At 31.9% G+C, this 15,124-nt stretch overlaps 1 non-coding gene across 1 annotated transcript; it reads right to left on the bottom strand.

Moving 5' to 3' along the window:
- Positions 1–7,405: 7,405 nt before the first annotated feature.
- LOC112533747 lies at positions 7,406–7,513 on the bottom strand. Its single transcript, XR_003078081.1, has one exon. It is a non-coding gene; the product is annotated as a small nucleolar RNA R71 (small nucleolar RNA).
- Positions 7,514–15,124: the final 7,611 nt, after the last annotated feature.

Raw genomic sequence — 15,124 nt, 5'->3', positions numbered from 1 at the left:
TTACAGGAGGTAAATATCCATATTCTAAGGGAGGTTCTGCCGAATTTTCGGTAGAATTTACCCGAGTCGAGATTTTTTAGACAGTTAGTTCTAGGAATCTAGACCTATGGTTAATTGTCAAATATTTCAACGTTATTGATTAATTGTTTTCCGTGATTAGATAATTCGTCAGTTTGGCTCGCTCCTCTCGAGGCATCGGAGCAGAGCTAGGAGGTCGTCAAAGCTGTGAGTTAAAGTCATATGTCCGTTTACATGTGTTATGTTGAGACTTTATGAAATAATTTTGATTATATAATTTAATATTTTAATCAGTTATTTTAATCGCTATTTATATAAGTTTCACTTTCTGCATTATGATTTTTGTTGTTTCGTGCTGACTCGGGATGGGACGGCTGTAGCACTTGCTATCGATGAGATGCATCGGTATGAATCAGAGACAGAAAATAAGGGTATAAAGGTTTGTAAATTTTAAAAGGGTAAATTAGGAATTATCCTGGTCGAGCATTGCTCTCTAGGCTGAGTAGAGTGAGCGTGCCCGAGTTAAGGTTCCTGGTCGAGCATTGCTCTCTAGGCGCCGGCTTAACTGGAAACCTAAGTGACCAGACTGGAGTTAAGGACCCTGGTCGAGCTTCGCTCTCTAGGCGCCAGTCTTATTGGAGTAAGAGAACTGAAAGGCTAAGAGTGTTAGTGATAATTAAGTTTCTAAACCGGATTTAAGGAACCTGATCGAGCTTCGCTCTCTGGGCGCCAGTTCTGTTAGAATGAGAGAGAGTTGAGATGTTTAGTGTTGGGATTAGGATTCTGCTGAGGTACTCCGTCCCGTAGTGTGTGAGAGTTATTTTTATTTAAGCATGGCATGACACGTTTATTTTTGCATGACTTAATATTTATTTCAAATTAAATAAATATGTTATTGAAGTGTTTGTAACTGTTTTTGGATATATGATTTTAATTTATTCTCGAGACTGACAGTCTCAATTTTACTGTTTTTCATATCTATGATTGTTAGTCTTCCCGTGGCTCTTATCTAGCAACCCGACTACTTCATCATCGGGTGATGTAATTGATTTGGTATGTTGACTTGTAAAATCTTAGATTCTCCACAGTAGAAATAATAGACTCATCAATTGTAAATTATTGTAGTTTCAGGTCTTGCCTAATGCTTCTGGCAAACCGAATTAAATATGTAGAATGTAATAGTTAAGATAAATTGTGACATCAGTAATATTAGATGAGATTTAATTAAGTTAGTGAGTGTCAGGCTTACTACAAGATTCGGTGGCCTTACGCCTACCCATTTCCTAGTGCCGGTCACAGCCCACAGATCAGGTCGTGACAAAAATACCCTTAAATATCTATATACAATTTAGATAGATCAACACCACCAAAATACTTGCTCAATAGTATATTATTGTCACTAATAAAAGAGAGATTATTCATATTTCCAACACAATCTAATCCAGTAATAAGAGAAAACTCTTGAATAAAAAAATCTTAAACACTTCCGACTAATACAAAACCATAACTCATTACCATTAGATTACTCTAACTCCCTAAGCAGCAAATAATGTATAAGCTGAAATTGGAATTTACAGTTAGGCATATCAAGAAAATAACCAAAGCAAGTTTTCCTAAATAGTTGAAGTTGAGCATGACAACTTTGACTTCAAATTTAATAATACCTCATCTGACATATCATGTCCTATTTTTTATCTAAAATGTACATTTGGTGATACCTTAAATTCTCAAATCTACAATATTAAAAAAATAAATTAGTAAATAAAGAAAATATAAATAAATAAATAAAACAAAAAATAGAAAATAAATAAATAGAAAATAAATAATAAAGTAACAAATTGACATAATAAATAACCTATAATATAACAAACATAAATAAAAAAAATGAAAAATAAACAACGAATTACAAAATTTTTAAAAATAATATACTGAATACAAAAACAACAGAATGATTAAAAAATAAAAAATGACAATAAAGAAAATTTTGGCATAATTAAGAAATAAATAAAAACATAAACAGAAAAAACTTCAACATAAACTACAATATGAAAAATAAAAACCATAAACAACAAATAAAAATCTATTTAAAATAAAAATTAATACTCAATCAATAGTTTCTACAACATATAAATCCTAAACTAATTATTACATATTAAATCAAATAAGAATAATTATATAATAATAAACTTCAATATCTAAAATTATGTCATTATATACTTATAAATCTAACATTAATAACACAAAAACTTGAATATAAATAATAATAAAAACTAAAAAAATACCTTAGAGCTATTTTTTATTTTCTCCTCAACATCGGTTTTATTCCTCTTCAAACTTCTATAAATAATATAAGGAGAAGTGGGAAAGATATCTTCCTAGAATATTTTTTCTGAGATTTATCAATAGAAGAAGAAGAAAAAATCTCTTTCTTCTTAGAACCTTTAGTATCTTCTTTACTTTTCAAACTTTTACCATATGCCTTATTTGAATCACTAGCAATACGTTTCTTAGCCATTTTCATTACAATGAACTGAAATACTGTATTTAAAAACTGCAGATTTTTATTTTTTCAAGATTTTAAAAGTGCTTTTAGGTATTGAAAAAAATTTAGGTGAATAAGTACCACCATAATATCCTGAAAGAAAATCGTTACCAAAAAAGTAACACATTCAAATAAAATTATATCACTCATGCACTAAAAATAAAGAGAAAAAAGAAAAATAGAGAAAAAATATAAAAACAGAGAAAGTGGAGCTTAGGCTGAAGAAATTACGCACAAGAATGAATAAAATGTAAAAAGAGAATAGAAACTGTAAAAAAAATGATTTTTTAAAAAATGTATAAAAAATTGACACCGTAAAAACGATTTAAGAAATAAATTACAGTAAAAAAGAAAATAATTTTTGGTAATTATGAAATTTCATCTAACTGTTAAATGATAGTGGTTGAAAGAAGAAGAAATCAGAAATGGAATAAGACCTTGAAGAATAGAATCATAGCGAATTGCATGTGGGAACATCAAATTTCATGCGTGTTTAGGATTTGCGTTTAGCAAAAGCGATTAAAGAAGATATTTTATTCTTTTTAGTTCTTTTGACTTTTAATAATTACTTTTTAAAATAAAAATAGATAAGTTGATTTTATTTGAAAAGTATATCTAGTAAAATTAATTTATAAAAAATTTAAGAGTTAATCTATTAAGTTTAAAAAAACTTAGGCAAAAGGTATAAATAAATTTTTAAATTATCGCCTACAATACAGTTAATAAACGCTAAATTTTAAGTAGTCTAATTACACTTTTATAGTTTAAAAAATATAATATTTACATTTTTAAAATAATTTTTACCGATTTTACCATATAATTATATGAAATCTAATTAGTATTAAGCGCTAAAAGAAATATTTTTACTCTTTTCATTTCACGTTTTTACACGTGAGAAAGTATTAATTATATTTTTAGTGGTTAAAAACCATAAATAAATAATTTTTTTATTTTAACAAAAAAATATTAATGTTATCATTATTAATTAAAAAATTAAAAAGTGGTAAAATTAACTCAGTCAGTTCTAAAAATATAATTATTATGTGTTTTAAATTAAAACTAATTAAATAATATTGAAACTTAGAGTTGGCCAAAAGTTCGGGGTCTTATACATATCTTTTGTCAAAATTCTAAATTTCCTTTCTCACCATCCAATACTAATCCAAACACAAACAGTTTCATATAATTGATAATATAACTGAATTAATTCAAACATTAACTTTTTTTCGAAAAATTAACTTAAACATTACAATAATTATAACATATTAAGCTAGTGAACACTAAAGTATTGGATAAAAATCAAAATATTTTTATAATTATAATTATTTTTTTTATATATACAATAAAATCACTCCATAGTAATATTTTATATAGAAATAACTTCTATATATATAATAAAATTAAGTATTAAATTTAAGAAAATTTCAACATTTGAATCTCTATTAAGATATAGTAATAAATTTTATTTGATGTTAATATTTACTATATATATTAACAACAATTATCTATTAACATTATAATTTCTGTGAAAGCAAGCCTATCAACCGACATTAAAGAAAAAGAAAAGAGAAAGCTTGGTGATCAATCGCGTACCTTGGCATTGACTATTCCAATTGTTGGCTAATGATAAATGGATTGGACAAATATAGTGATGACTTTTCTCTCTCTTTCTTTTTCTTTTTCTTTTTTTTTTTTTTAGTGGGGAGCAAAGACAAATCTAGTGATGATTACTGGATATGCATGTGAGGAAGACAAATCAACACCATTCAACCCCTCTTAAAGAAATTCAAGTCAATGGCCACATGTTCTTATCATTTTACCATGAAACATGATACATACTTGCATCAACTCAACATAGGAAAAACTAATATATTAAATTCAAAACTTTTAAATTTAATTTTTATCACCCAACAATAATTTCAAGTAGGTGAAGTTTAATTCTATGTTTCATTTTCCAAAGAGAAATAGTTAAAATACCAATTTAAACAAATGGTCCATCGAATTTTCTAAAACTTGGTCTTTTCAACTTAGAACTAGCCAACATAACTAAACTATTTGACTCTTGATTAATCTTCCTATAAATTGATCTTTTGTGGAGTAATTAAATCTTGGTTGGAACTAAAAGAATTATAACAATGCCAAACAAAAAGGGAAGTCGTAGTATGGGTATAAGTAATGGGAATCCAAGTTGGTAGAAAGTCACCAATGTCATTGCGAATCTCATGCAGCACACCTTCCATCAAAAAAAGAAATCTTCAATCTTAACATTTCTTCAACATTTTTCATGATCTATAATATTTTAATATTAATCATGGTTACTTTCATTGACGCCATCCAGCTACCACCATTTATCTTTAGATTTCTTCAAACAAAATTCTAATGGTCCTTCTTTTTGTCCATTCAATCCAAATTCTTAAATTATTGATTTTAGGTCTATTAGTCAAAAATATCCAAAATTATGCAATTCTTAATAATTTTAACTATTTTTAATTTTAGTAAAAATAGTGCAAACTACAAGATCATCAATAATATATATATATATATATATATATATTAATTAATTAATTAATTTCAGGACTTAAATTTTTTTGTATGTGTATTTAATTTGATATATAAGATTTTTGCTTAGACATATGTACTTATTTTTTATAAATGAAATTTAAGATTATACGTACTTTTATAGTTCTTACTGTTAATTTTTAATTAATAGGTTACATTTCTAATTAAATACTAACTCTAATATTAAGAAATAGCATATTAATTATGTTTTAGTATTATAAATTTTCTAATCAAATAATATTACTAATTCTATCCTAAGAAGTAGCATATTAATTATATTTTAATATTATATTAATTAATAAATTAGTTTTTAATTAAATAATAATTCTAATTCTAGAAAATAGAGTCTTATAATATTTTATTCAATAATAAATTATTTTTTTAATTATATACTAATAGGTTCATTTTATGTAATTATAACTAGGAATTTTAGTGATTTATTGGTATTGTTTTATATACATAATATGAGCGAAAAATGCATAAATGGGCTTTAATTAGATTACGGTTGTAAAAAGCTTGGAATATAGACAAGTGGACTGCCAAAATTGGAGGCTTAACCAAATTTATCAAGGCCCACAAAGAAGAAATTAACTAGTTATACTGTAATTAATGATAATTATCTTTTAAGTTGTTTTATTTAGGGTAGTTAAGAGGATAACTATAGTGGTGTTATGCTTAGAGAAGGACTTTGAAAAAGGAATCTCTACAAGAAGTAGAGATCAGTTAAACAAAGTGGACATCATTCTATTCTTCTTCTCTTTGCGAATTCTCTATAGTTCGTCTTCTACAACATTTAGTTAGTTTTTGCATTGTTCTTTTAAGGATCATAGAAGTTTTTCAAGACGTGGAGAGTGATGATCAATCTTCTTCATCCCTTGAAGAACTTCTGAATTTTGAGGGAGTTTTAGTTTTCCGTTTTATATTTCTTGTACCTTTCTATTTAATTACAATGACCATTAGATTAAGTATGTCTGACTAAGTTCAATAAGTGTTTAGTTTGGCTTTTTACTTATATATGAACCTTATATATTATAAGTTTAATGAATGATTTCTTTACCTTCATACTTGTATTAGTTCCATCTATTATTATTGATTGGTCATCATATCAATTTAATAGTAATATTTGTTATGAAAAATTTTAGATTAAAGTATTACAAACATCATCTTTACTTTAATCTATGTTGGTATAAGAAACCTAGATTGCATCATTAGCTTAAGTGATTTAGGAAAAAGGCACACATTCGTTAGATTTGGACTTAAAAGAAAATAAAGGGATTACTAAGTATAAGCTAGACTAAATGCTATTTTATCATATAGTTTACATTAAACATTTTATTTGTATATTTATTTTCTAGTTTATTTAATTTCTTTTATAAACCTTAAAATTATTCTCAAAATATTGGCTTAGAGTGTTTAGATTTATTTTTAGGTATTTTTGTGTGATAATTGGTCTTTATAATATATGCTCTACAGTTCCTTATAAGATCGACCTCGTGGTGAACTTACCCATATTATCATTCGATTCGTACACTTGTGAGTACTAGGTTTGAGACATCAAGTTTTTGGCGCCATTGTAGGGGAGCTGTGTCAATATTATATTGATTAATTGTCAAATTTTATGTTTTTTATTTTTGTGTGTTGTATGTTTATGTGTTTTTATTTTATTTTTAAATTTTTATTTTAAGTTTTTAAAATCTGAAATTTTTCCTTTGATTTTGTATGCGCAGCTGAAAAACAAGATCAGATGATTTATCAACATAAAATCCCTACAACTTGAGATCAGCTGTTAATAAGGCAGAAGGAGAGCAAGAAGTAGAAAGTGAGTTTGTATCTCCAAGAAAAGAAGAATTTGAAGAAAAGATAGAACAAGAATTTGAAGAAGAGATTGAAATAATGGCTAATGATCAAAGAGAAGTTGCAGTTCAAAGGCAAATGACCATGAAGGATTATGCTCATCCTATAATTAGTAACACTATTTCATGCATAGTTCTAGGTGATGCATCTAGGAATTATGAATTTAAGAACATTCATTTTAATATGCTTCCTTCATTTTATGGTATGCCTAGTAAAGATGCATTAACATTTATTAGGAAATGTTATGCTATAGTTCATATATCCCCATTATCTAGACTAAATGAAGACTAATTAAAGATGAGATGTTTTCCTTACTCATTAAAAGAGAAAGCAAAGGCTTGGTTAGTGACCTTACCTCCTAATTCTTTGAGAACTTGGGATGAAGTTTATCAAAAATTTATGAGTAAATTTTACTCATATTAAAAGACCAAAGAATTAAGGGCTGAAATTTTCAACTTTTATCAAAAGGGTATTGAATCCTTTCATAAAGCATGAGATCGCTTTAAATCACTTTTATTGCAATGCCCATACCATGGATACCCACTTCCTATGACTAACCAATCATTCTATGATGGTTTAACACAACTATATCAATGTAAGATTGATAATGCAGCTGGGGGTGCTATGTTAGAAAAAACTGTTGATGAGGTTTATGATATCTTTGAGATGTTAGGAGCCAATTAACAATAAAAGAGTGTGAGAACAAAAAGAGTATGAGTGAATGAAGTTGTGTCTAATAATAAGATGACTATACAAATAGTTGAATTAACTAAACAAGTTAAGATACTTGTTATAACTAAGAATGTACCAAGCAATAAGGTGGTGTTTATGGTCATGGTGCTAATGTTTGCTCATCTTGTGAGACTTATGCAGAAAATGATTATGAACAGATTAACTTGATAGGATCTTATCAGCCTAGGCAACCTAGGAATAATCCATACTCCAACATTTACAATCCAGGATAGAGGAGCCATCCAAATTTTTTGAAAAAATAATGATCACAACCCATCACAAGTATTGAGAACCAAAACCAGCCCCAATATCAAAATTAAGAGCCTCAATACTCAAAGAATCAAAACCTCCATTCCCTAATCAAGGACAAGCACCTCAAAAGAAAATCAAGTTTGGAGGAAACACTCCAATCTTTTATGACAGCTACCCATGATAAAATGGAAAAAATAAAAAGAAAACTGATTCCATATAAGCTTCAATGAAGCGATTGGAAACTCAAATTGCACAAATTGCTGAAGCTATACAAGAAAACAAGAAAGAAAAATTGCCAAGTTAACCTGAGCAAGCTAAAACAATCATTGTTCTTAAGGATGGTGAGTTATTTGATAATAATGTTGAAAACTTAATTGAGAAAGATTCTTCTTATACAGATACATCAAAAGAAGATAGACTAGTTGATGTAAAAATAACTGAAGGAGATGTATGGAAAGAAGAAAGAGTGGAGCCCAATCTTGGATAAAAAAATAAAGACAAAAAGGCATTTTCAAGACATAAGTTTCATAAGGCAGCTAAGCCTCCTATTCCATTCCTGAAAAGATTGAAAGAAAGTAAACAGGATAAGCAATTTTTTGAAATTTTTGATATGCTTTCTAAAGTTAACATTAATTTGCCTTTGTTGGATATTATTAGAAGTATGCCAGCTTATGCCAAGTTCTTCAAGGAGCTAAATTCCAACAAAAGGAGATATGGGAATAATAAAAAAGTTATGGTATCTGAAACAACAAATACCATTCTCCAACAATAATTACCTCCTAAGATGAAAGATCCTGGGAGCTTTACCATTGATATGACAATAGGGATAAAGAAGTTGCTAAAGCCATGTTCGATTTAGGTGCAAGCTTCAACTTCATGCCATATTCAATATATGCACAACTTAGCTTAGGAGAATTAAAGCCAACTACCATGTCTCTACAACTAGCTGATAGATTGATTAAGTATCCAAGAGGCATAATGGAGGATTTGCTGATTCATGTAGAAAAACTGATAATCCCTGCTGACTTTGTGATTTTTTGACATGGAAAATACAGTAGCAAGGGATAAGGAGCAAACAATACTCCTTTGTAGACCTTTCATGGCAACTACCAGAATAGTTATTGACGTGCACAATGGGAAGCTAACTATGACAGTCTTGGGAGAGAATGTCGAATTTAAAGTGTTTGATTCTCTAACTCTATCTCCTAGTACTTCAATTTATGAATGTTCATATGTTGATTGTATGGATTATTTTTTTTATGAAACATATTTAAAAAATAAAGATGATAAGTTAGCAATTGCATTAACATTGGAAAAAGTTGAAGAAAACTTAGACGAAAAAGCCTTAGACTTTCATGATAAGTTAGATGAAGCTATTCCAGTGTCACTTGATGAAAATATTGTTTAACCTTTAGATTCTCCCATTGAAAAAGAATTAGAAATTATTAATGAACCACTTAAACTTGAGCTTAAGGAGTTATCTAACACACTTAAATAATGTTCTTTTGGGAGAAAAGAATACATACCTAATAATTGCAGCTTTTGATCTTTCTCCTTTAGAGGAAAAGACAACTATTAGAGAATTAAGAAGACTTAAGAAAGCTATTGGATGGAGGATTTTTTATATCAAGGGTATTGGTCCAATAATGTGTATGCATAAGATTATTTTAGAGGACAATGTCAAAGCTGTTAGAGATATCCAAAGAAAGCTTAATCCTAACATGAAATAGGTGGTGAAAAAGGAAGTCCAAAAGTTATTAGATGAGAGTATCATATTCCCTATAGCTGATAGTAATTTGGTAAGCGTTGTTCATGTAGTACCTAAAAATTCCGCTATTACAGTTGTTAAGAACGAAAAATGGGAGTTAGTTCCCACAAGGATGACTACAGGGTGGATAATATGTATATTGATTATAGAAAATTAAATGCTGCAACAAAGAATGGTCATTTTTCTCTTCCTTTTATTGATAAAATGTTAGAGCGTTTAGCAAGACATGGATTTTACTATTTTCTTGATGGACTTTCAAGTTATTATCAAATACCTATTGCACTTGAAGATCAACAAAAGACAACTTTCATATGTCCCTTTGAAACTTTTGCATTTAGGAGAATGCCGTTTGGATTTTGCAACACTCTTGCAACATTATAAAGATGTATGCTTTCTATTTTCTCTAATATGTTAGAAGACTGCATCGAGGTATTTATGGATAATTTTTCAGTTTTTGACTCCTTATTTGATATATGTTTAAGTAATTTGACTCGTATTCTTGAGAGATGCATTGAATGTAACTTAACTTTGAGTTGGAAAAAGAGTTATTTCATGGTTAAACATGATATTGTGCTAGGACATATAGTTTCTAATAAAGGTATTGAAGTCGACAAGGCAAAATTTGATTTAATTACCAAATTGCCCCTCCTTCTTTAGTAAAAGGCATTAGAAGTTTTCTTGGCCATGTAGAATTTTATAGGCATTTTATTAAAGACTTTTCTAAAATTGCTCGTCCTTTAATTGAATTGCTGGCTAAGAATGTTAATTTTGTTTTTGATGATGCATGTCTTTCTACTTTTAATACTTTGAAAGAAAGATTGACTAGTGCACCTGTTATTATGGCACCTGGTTGGTCTCTTCCTTTTGAGATAGTATGTGATGCATCTGATTATGCTATAGGAGCAGTTATAGGCCAAAGAGTTGATAAAGCTTTACATGTAATGTAACACCCCGAATTTTTATATATTTAATAAATGAGTTATTTTCCATATCCAATTAGTTTGATTTTTAAGGAGTAATTAAGTAAACTATTTGAGAAATGATTATATTTTGGTTATTCAAATTTTTTTTTCCAAATGCATATTTATATAAGTAAAATTATATATTGGAAAATTTTGGAAGAAATTATAAAGGATGTTTTTATAAAAGAATTTTGGGAAAATTGGTATTATAATTGATTAGTAGTATTAAATTTTAAGTTGGAAATTGATTATTTAATTTAATTGTGTGTAGGATTTAATTGGAGGATTATTTTGGAATAAGGATTAAAAGTATAATTTTATTTTTGTGAGGGTTTAATGGAAATTTGTGAGTTTGGTATTTTCGTAAATAAATATGCTCGGTGGGGGTATTTTTGTAATTGTGTATTTTCAATAATTCGGATTTGGCCCAAATTAAATAGTTAGGGGCTTAATTGAAAGGCTAAAAAGAAGTTTGGGGGTCAAATTGGAATTCTGCGGGATGAAATTGTAAGTAATTAAGAAAGTTGAGGGACTAAATTGCAATAAGGAAAAGTTCGGGGGCCTAATGTCGATATTGAAAGTAAAGAAAATCGGGGAAGAAGAAAGGAGGAGAGAGAGAGAGAGAGAGAGAGAAGGGCGCGGTGGCAACCGTCGGGCGCGGCGCCGACGGAGCGGCGTCTTGGGCGAAGCCCAGCGGCGGAAGAGCGGGCGTGTTCCGGCCGTTTGGCGTTGTTGGCGGCCGAGTTGGGTGGCGATCGGCTCTCTCGGCGAGGCTTTCTTCGGCGATGGCGACGCCTGGGGTGGCCGGAGTTGCAAGATCCGTAGTGAAACTTAGAGTGGCAGCCGCGTTTTTGGGCTTTTCCGGCGAGCTCCAGCGGAGGATGGATGATCGGAGGGCGTATCCCGACTTTCCTCAGCTCAAGCTTTGCATTGGCACCGGTTTCGTGGCGATCGGGCTTCATTTGCGAATCGGCCGTCGAGATCGTCGCAAATCTCTCCGGATGATTGGGTGTCGGATCAAAAATCAGGCGGGGATCGTCTTGGTAGCGTCGTTGTGAGTCCGATGGTGTGTTCGGATCGTCGATCGGACTCCGTGAATTTTCTTTGGCCCGTTAATTTTAGAAATTCTTGGTTTAATTGTGTCTATTGGATTATATTGAGTATTTGATGATTTTGTGAGTCAAAAATATTTGTCTGTCAGTTGGCCTGCCATAGTCGTATTTTGTGCTGTGTGGCGGAGTCGGGAAATAGTGAAGTTTGGGGACCCGACTCCTATTGTTTGAATCGTTAAGTATTTGAAGTGTTCTTCTGGCAAGTCCTGGACCCGTTTTTACGGGGGGTAATGTTCGTGTTGTAGGGGAGGTTCTGCCGGATTTTCGGTAGAATTTTCCCGAGTCGAGATTCTTAGACAGTCAGTCCTAGGAGTCTAGACCTAGGATTAATGATCGATTGTTTCAGCGTTTTGATAAATTGTTTTCCGTGATTAGATGATCATGCATTGGCTCGCTCCAACCGAGGCACCGGAGCAAAGCTAGGAGGTCGCCCAATCCTGTGAGTTAAAGTCATTTAATCTTTGCGCTATTGCTAGTCTGATTTTAATATGCTATTTAGAATTTGTGCTTAATATGATTATTAGTATCTCAAAATAAATGATTTCACTTGATTATTAATATTTGAAATAATATAAATATTATTATTAGTATGTTATAATAAGATAAACGTTATTATTTTTCCCCTCACAAATTGCACGTTGTTTTACCTTAAATCTTTAATCTTTATTTCGATATGTGTTGGTTGAGTTCATCAGATAATGATATTTATTATATGTGATGATTGTGTTTTGGGAAATGTGGCTTGTAGAACATGCCGCCTGATGGGTTACATCAGGACCGCATGCGCACCGGTAATGATCATGGACATGTAATAAGATTTTCATGGGTTTGCCCTGGTCGAGCATGGCTCTCTGGGCTGATTTGTGTAAATTGCCGGAGGTAAGGTCCCTGGTCGAGCATTGCTCTCGGGGCACCGGCTTATTTGGATACTTAAGTGACCAGACTAGAGGTAAGGTCCCTGGTCGAGCATTGCTCTCGGGGCGCCAGTCTTATTGGATTAAGAGAGCCGAATGGCTACTAGATTTCTTATTTGGATACTTAAGTCACCAGACTGGAGGTAAGGTCCCTGGTCGAGCATTGCTCTCGGGGCGCCAGTCTTATTGGATTAAGAGAGCCGAATGGCTACTAGATTTTGGGGTTTAGGGTTCTACCGAGCCACTCGTCCCGTAAAAGTAAATATATATTTTTATTTATTTATTTATTATGGTATTTGATTATAATGTGATTTGTATTTACGTGCATGGTTGATATTTTGATTCGAATGATTAATATTTTATGTGAAGGAAATAGTAGGGTATGATTATAGTATAGTTTGATATACTGATTTGAATAATCTATGTTTTCTGAGAAGAAGCAATAGTCCCTAGATTATTTGATTTTAACTCACTCTCGAGACCGGTCTCCATTTATGTTTTTTCGGATTCGTATTTAGTTCTCCATGACTCTTATTCAAACTCCTTCATCATCGGGTGATGTATTTGATTTGGTATGTAAATTGGTAAATCTTAGATTCTCCGCAGTAGTAATAGTAGATGTATCAGTTGTAAATTTTCTGAGTTTCAGGTCTCGCCTAGTTCTTCTGGCAGACCGATTAAATTATGTAAAATGTAGCATTTAAGATAATTTGTGGCTTTATTAATATTAATTTGAGATGAGATTTGTTTAAGTCAGTGAGTGTCAGGCTTACTACGGGTTTCGGTGGCCTTACGCCTACCCATTCCCTAGTGCCGGTCACGGGCCCACGGGTGGGGTCGTGACAAAGTTGGTATCAGAGCTTAGGTTTAGATTTCCTTCGACCTAAGTTAAGATTTTTCTTGGTACTGCGGAGTTAGGATCATGTCTGTCTTGTTGTTTTCATTGACTCCAGTGTATCAGCCTTCACTGTTAGAGAGTCAGTCTTTCCTTTCTTGTAAGCTTGTCCTTGGTGCTGTGCTGAGAATGTGCCTTGTAGCGATGGGAAGATCCGAAGCGCGATAGACTCGTGCTGTTTCTTCAAGTGATTAGTGCAGTCCGCCTTTAGAAGCTTTGATTGTGGTTTCGATGGTGGGCACCGCAGTCAGTTTTAGTGTAGAGCGTGGTTGCAGTCGTGTCATGGACTGCCTCGTCATCGCATCAGGCATCGCCTTATTGAGTAGCGCCTAAGGTAGTGCCTGGGAAGTCGAGCGGATGTCAGCTATTATGGTTGAGTTTTGTGGTTGTAAGAAGCTTAAGAAAGGTGGCAGGAGTGTTTTCGGATGCTCGGAAATCCAGAGAAACTTAAGCGAACATTGTTTATTTTTCTAAGTAGAACAAGTGTTTTAAAATACAATATTGCGCCCAGTCCCGTAAGAATGCATATGGCATTTCACTGTTAGGCATACATAAATTCATTTTAGGGCATGCATCATACATTGTGCATTGCAACCCTTGGTGATAGGGGCATCATCACCCTGGTGCGCGATATTGTAGAATTTTATATAAAGAGAAATGGCTAGAGATTTTACGATTTTGTAAAAGTGTTTTTCAAGATAATAAAGTTTTTATCAGTGATGATTATAAAGTAAGTAAAGATGTAATTTTTCAAAGTAAATAGTGTTAGCTTGAGAATTCTCTGGATGACGAGTTGAGTTGTTGAGAGAGTGAGTATGTGGAGCTGTAGGCCCCATGTTAGATTATAAGGGAGGCTTTTGGATTTCAATCAAGGAGGAATCTTGTGTCAGGATGGCATGGGTTGTGTCGGTTGATGCGATCAGATGGATGTTATATCGAGGATGATGTGATGTGGATGTTAAGAATTTTCTGCGTGTGTAAGGGACACGTCATTAGGAAGGAAATTTGGTGAGTGGATTTTTGGCAGGATCAGAATTGGCCCTTCTTGTGTGGAAACCCTTGGTTTTGTCGGCAGGTTTGTGAGGTGGCATGTAAGTTGGACTTGCCGCCAAGTATTAGTAATGTTCTCTGAGGTTAAATCCAGTTGTTCGTAGGTCTGAGTTGAGGAAGTATATTTTCGATCCTTTGCTCGTGTTGGACCCTTAGTGTGTGGAAGCAAGTGAAGATTTGGTTTCCGAGGAGTAGTAAGTGAGGATCGCGGATTTTCAGGTTCGCCAGTTCTGTTTAAGGGTTTTGTCGATAAGTCTTGTGGTTTATTTCTGCCGAGGAAAAGTTTCCAAGTAGGGTTGGAGATGAGAGGTTCCTAATTAGTTTCAGAGTGTAGCCCTTTTCTTTTAAAATTCGAGGTCGAATTTTTTTTAAGGGGGGGAGAATGTAACACCCCGAATTTTTATATATTTAATAAATGAGTTATTTTCCATATCCAATTAGTTTGATTTTTAAGGAGTAATTAAGT

The sequence above is a fragment of the Ricinus communis genome, chromosome 6 (genome assembly GCF_019578655.1).
Source record: "Ricinus communis isolate WT05 ecotype wild-type chromosome 6, ASM1957865v1, whole genome shotgun sequence".
Lineage (NCBI taxonomy): Eukaryota > Viridiplantae > Streptophyta > Magnoliopsida > Malpighiales > Euphorbiaceae > Ricinus > Ricinus communis.
This window is presented reverse-complemented; position numbering and strand designations above follow the sequence as displayed.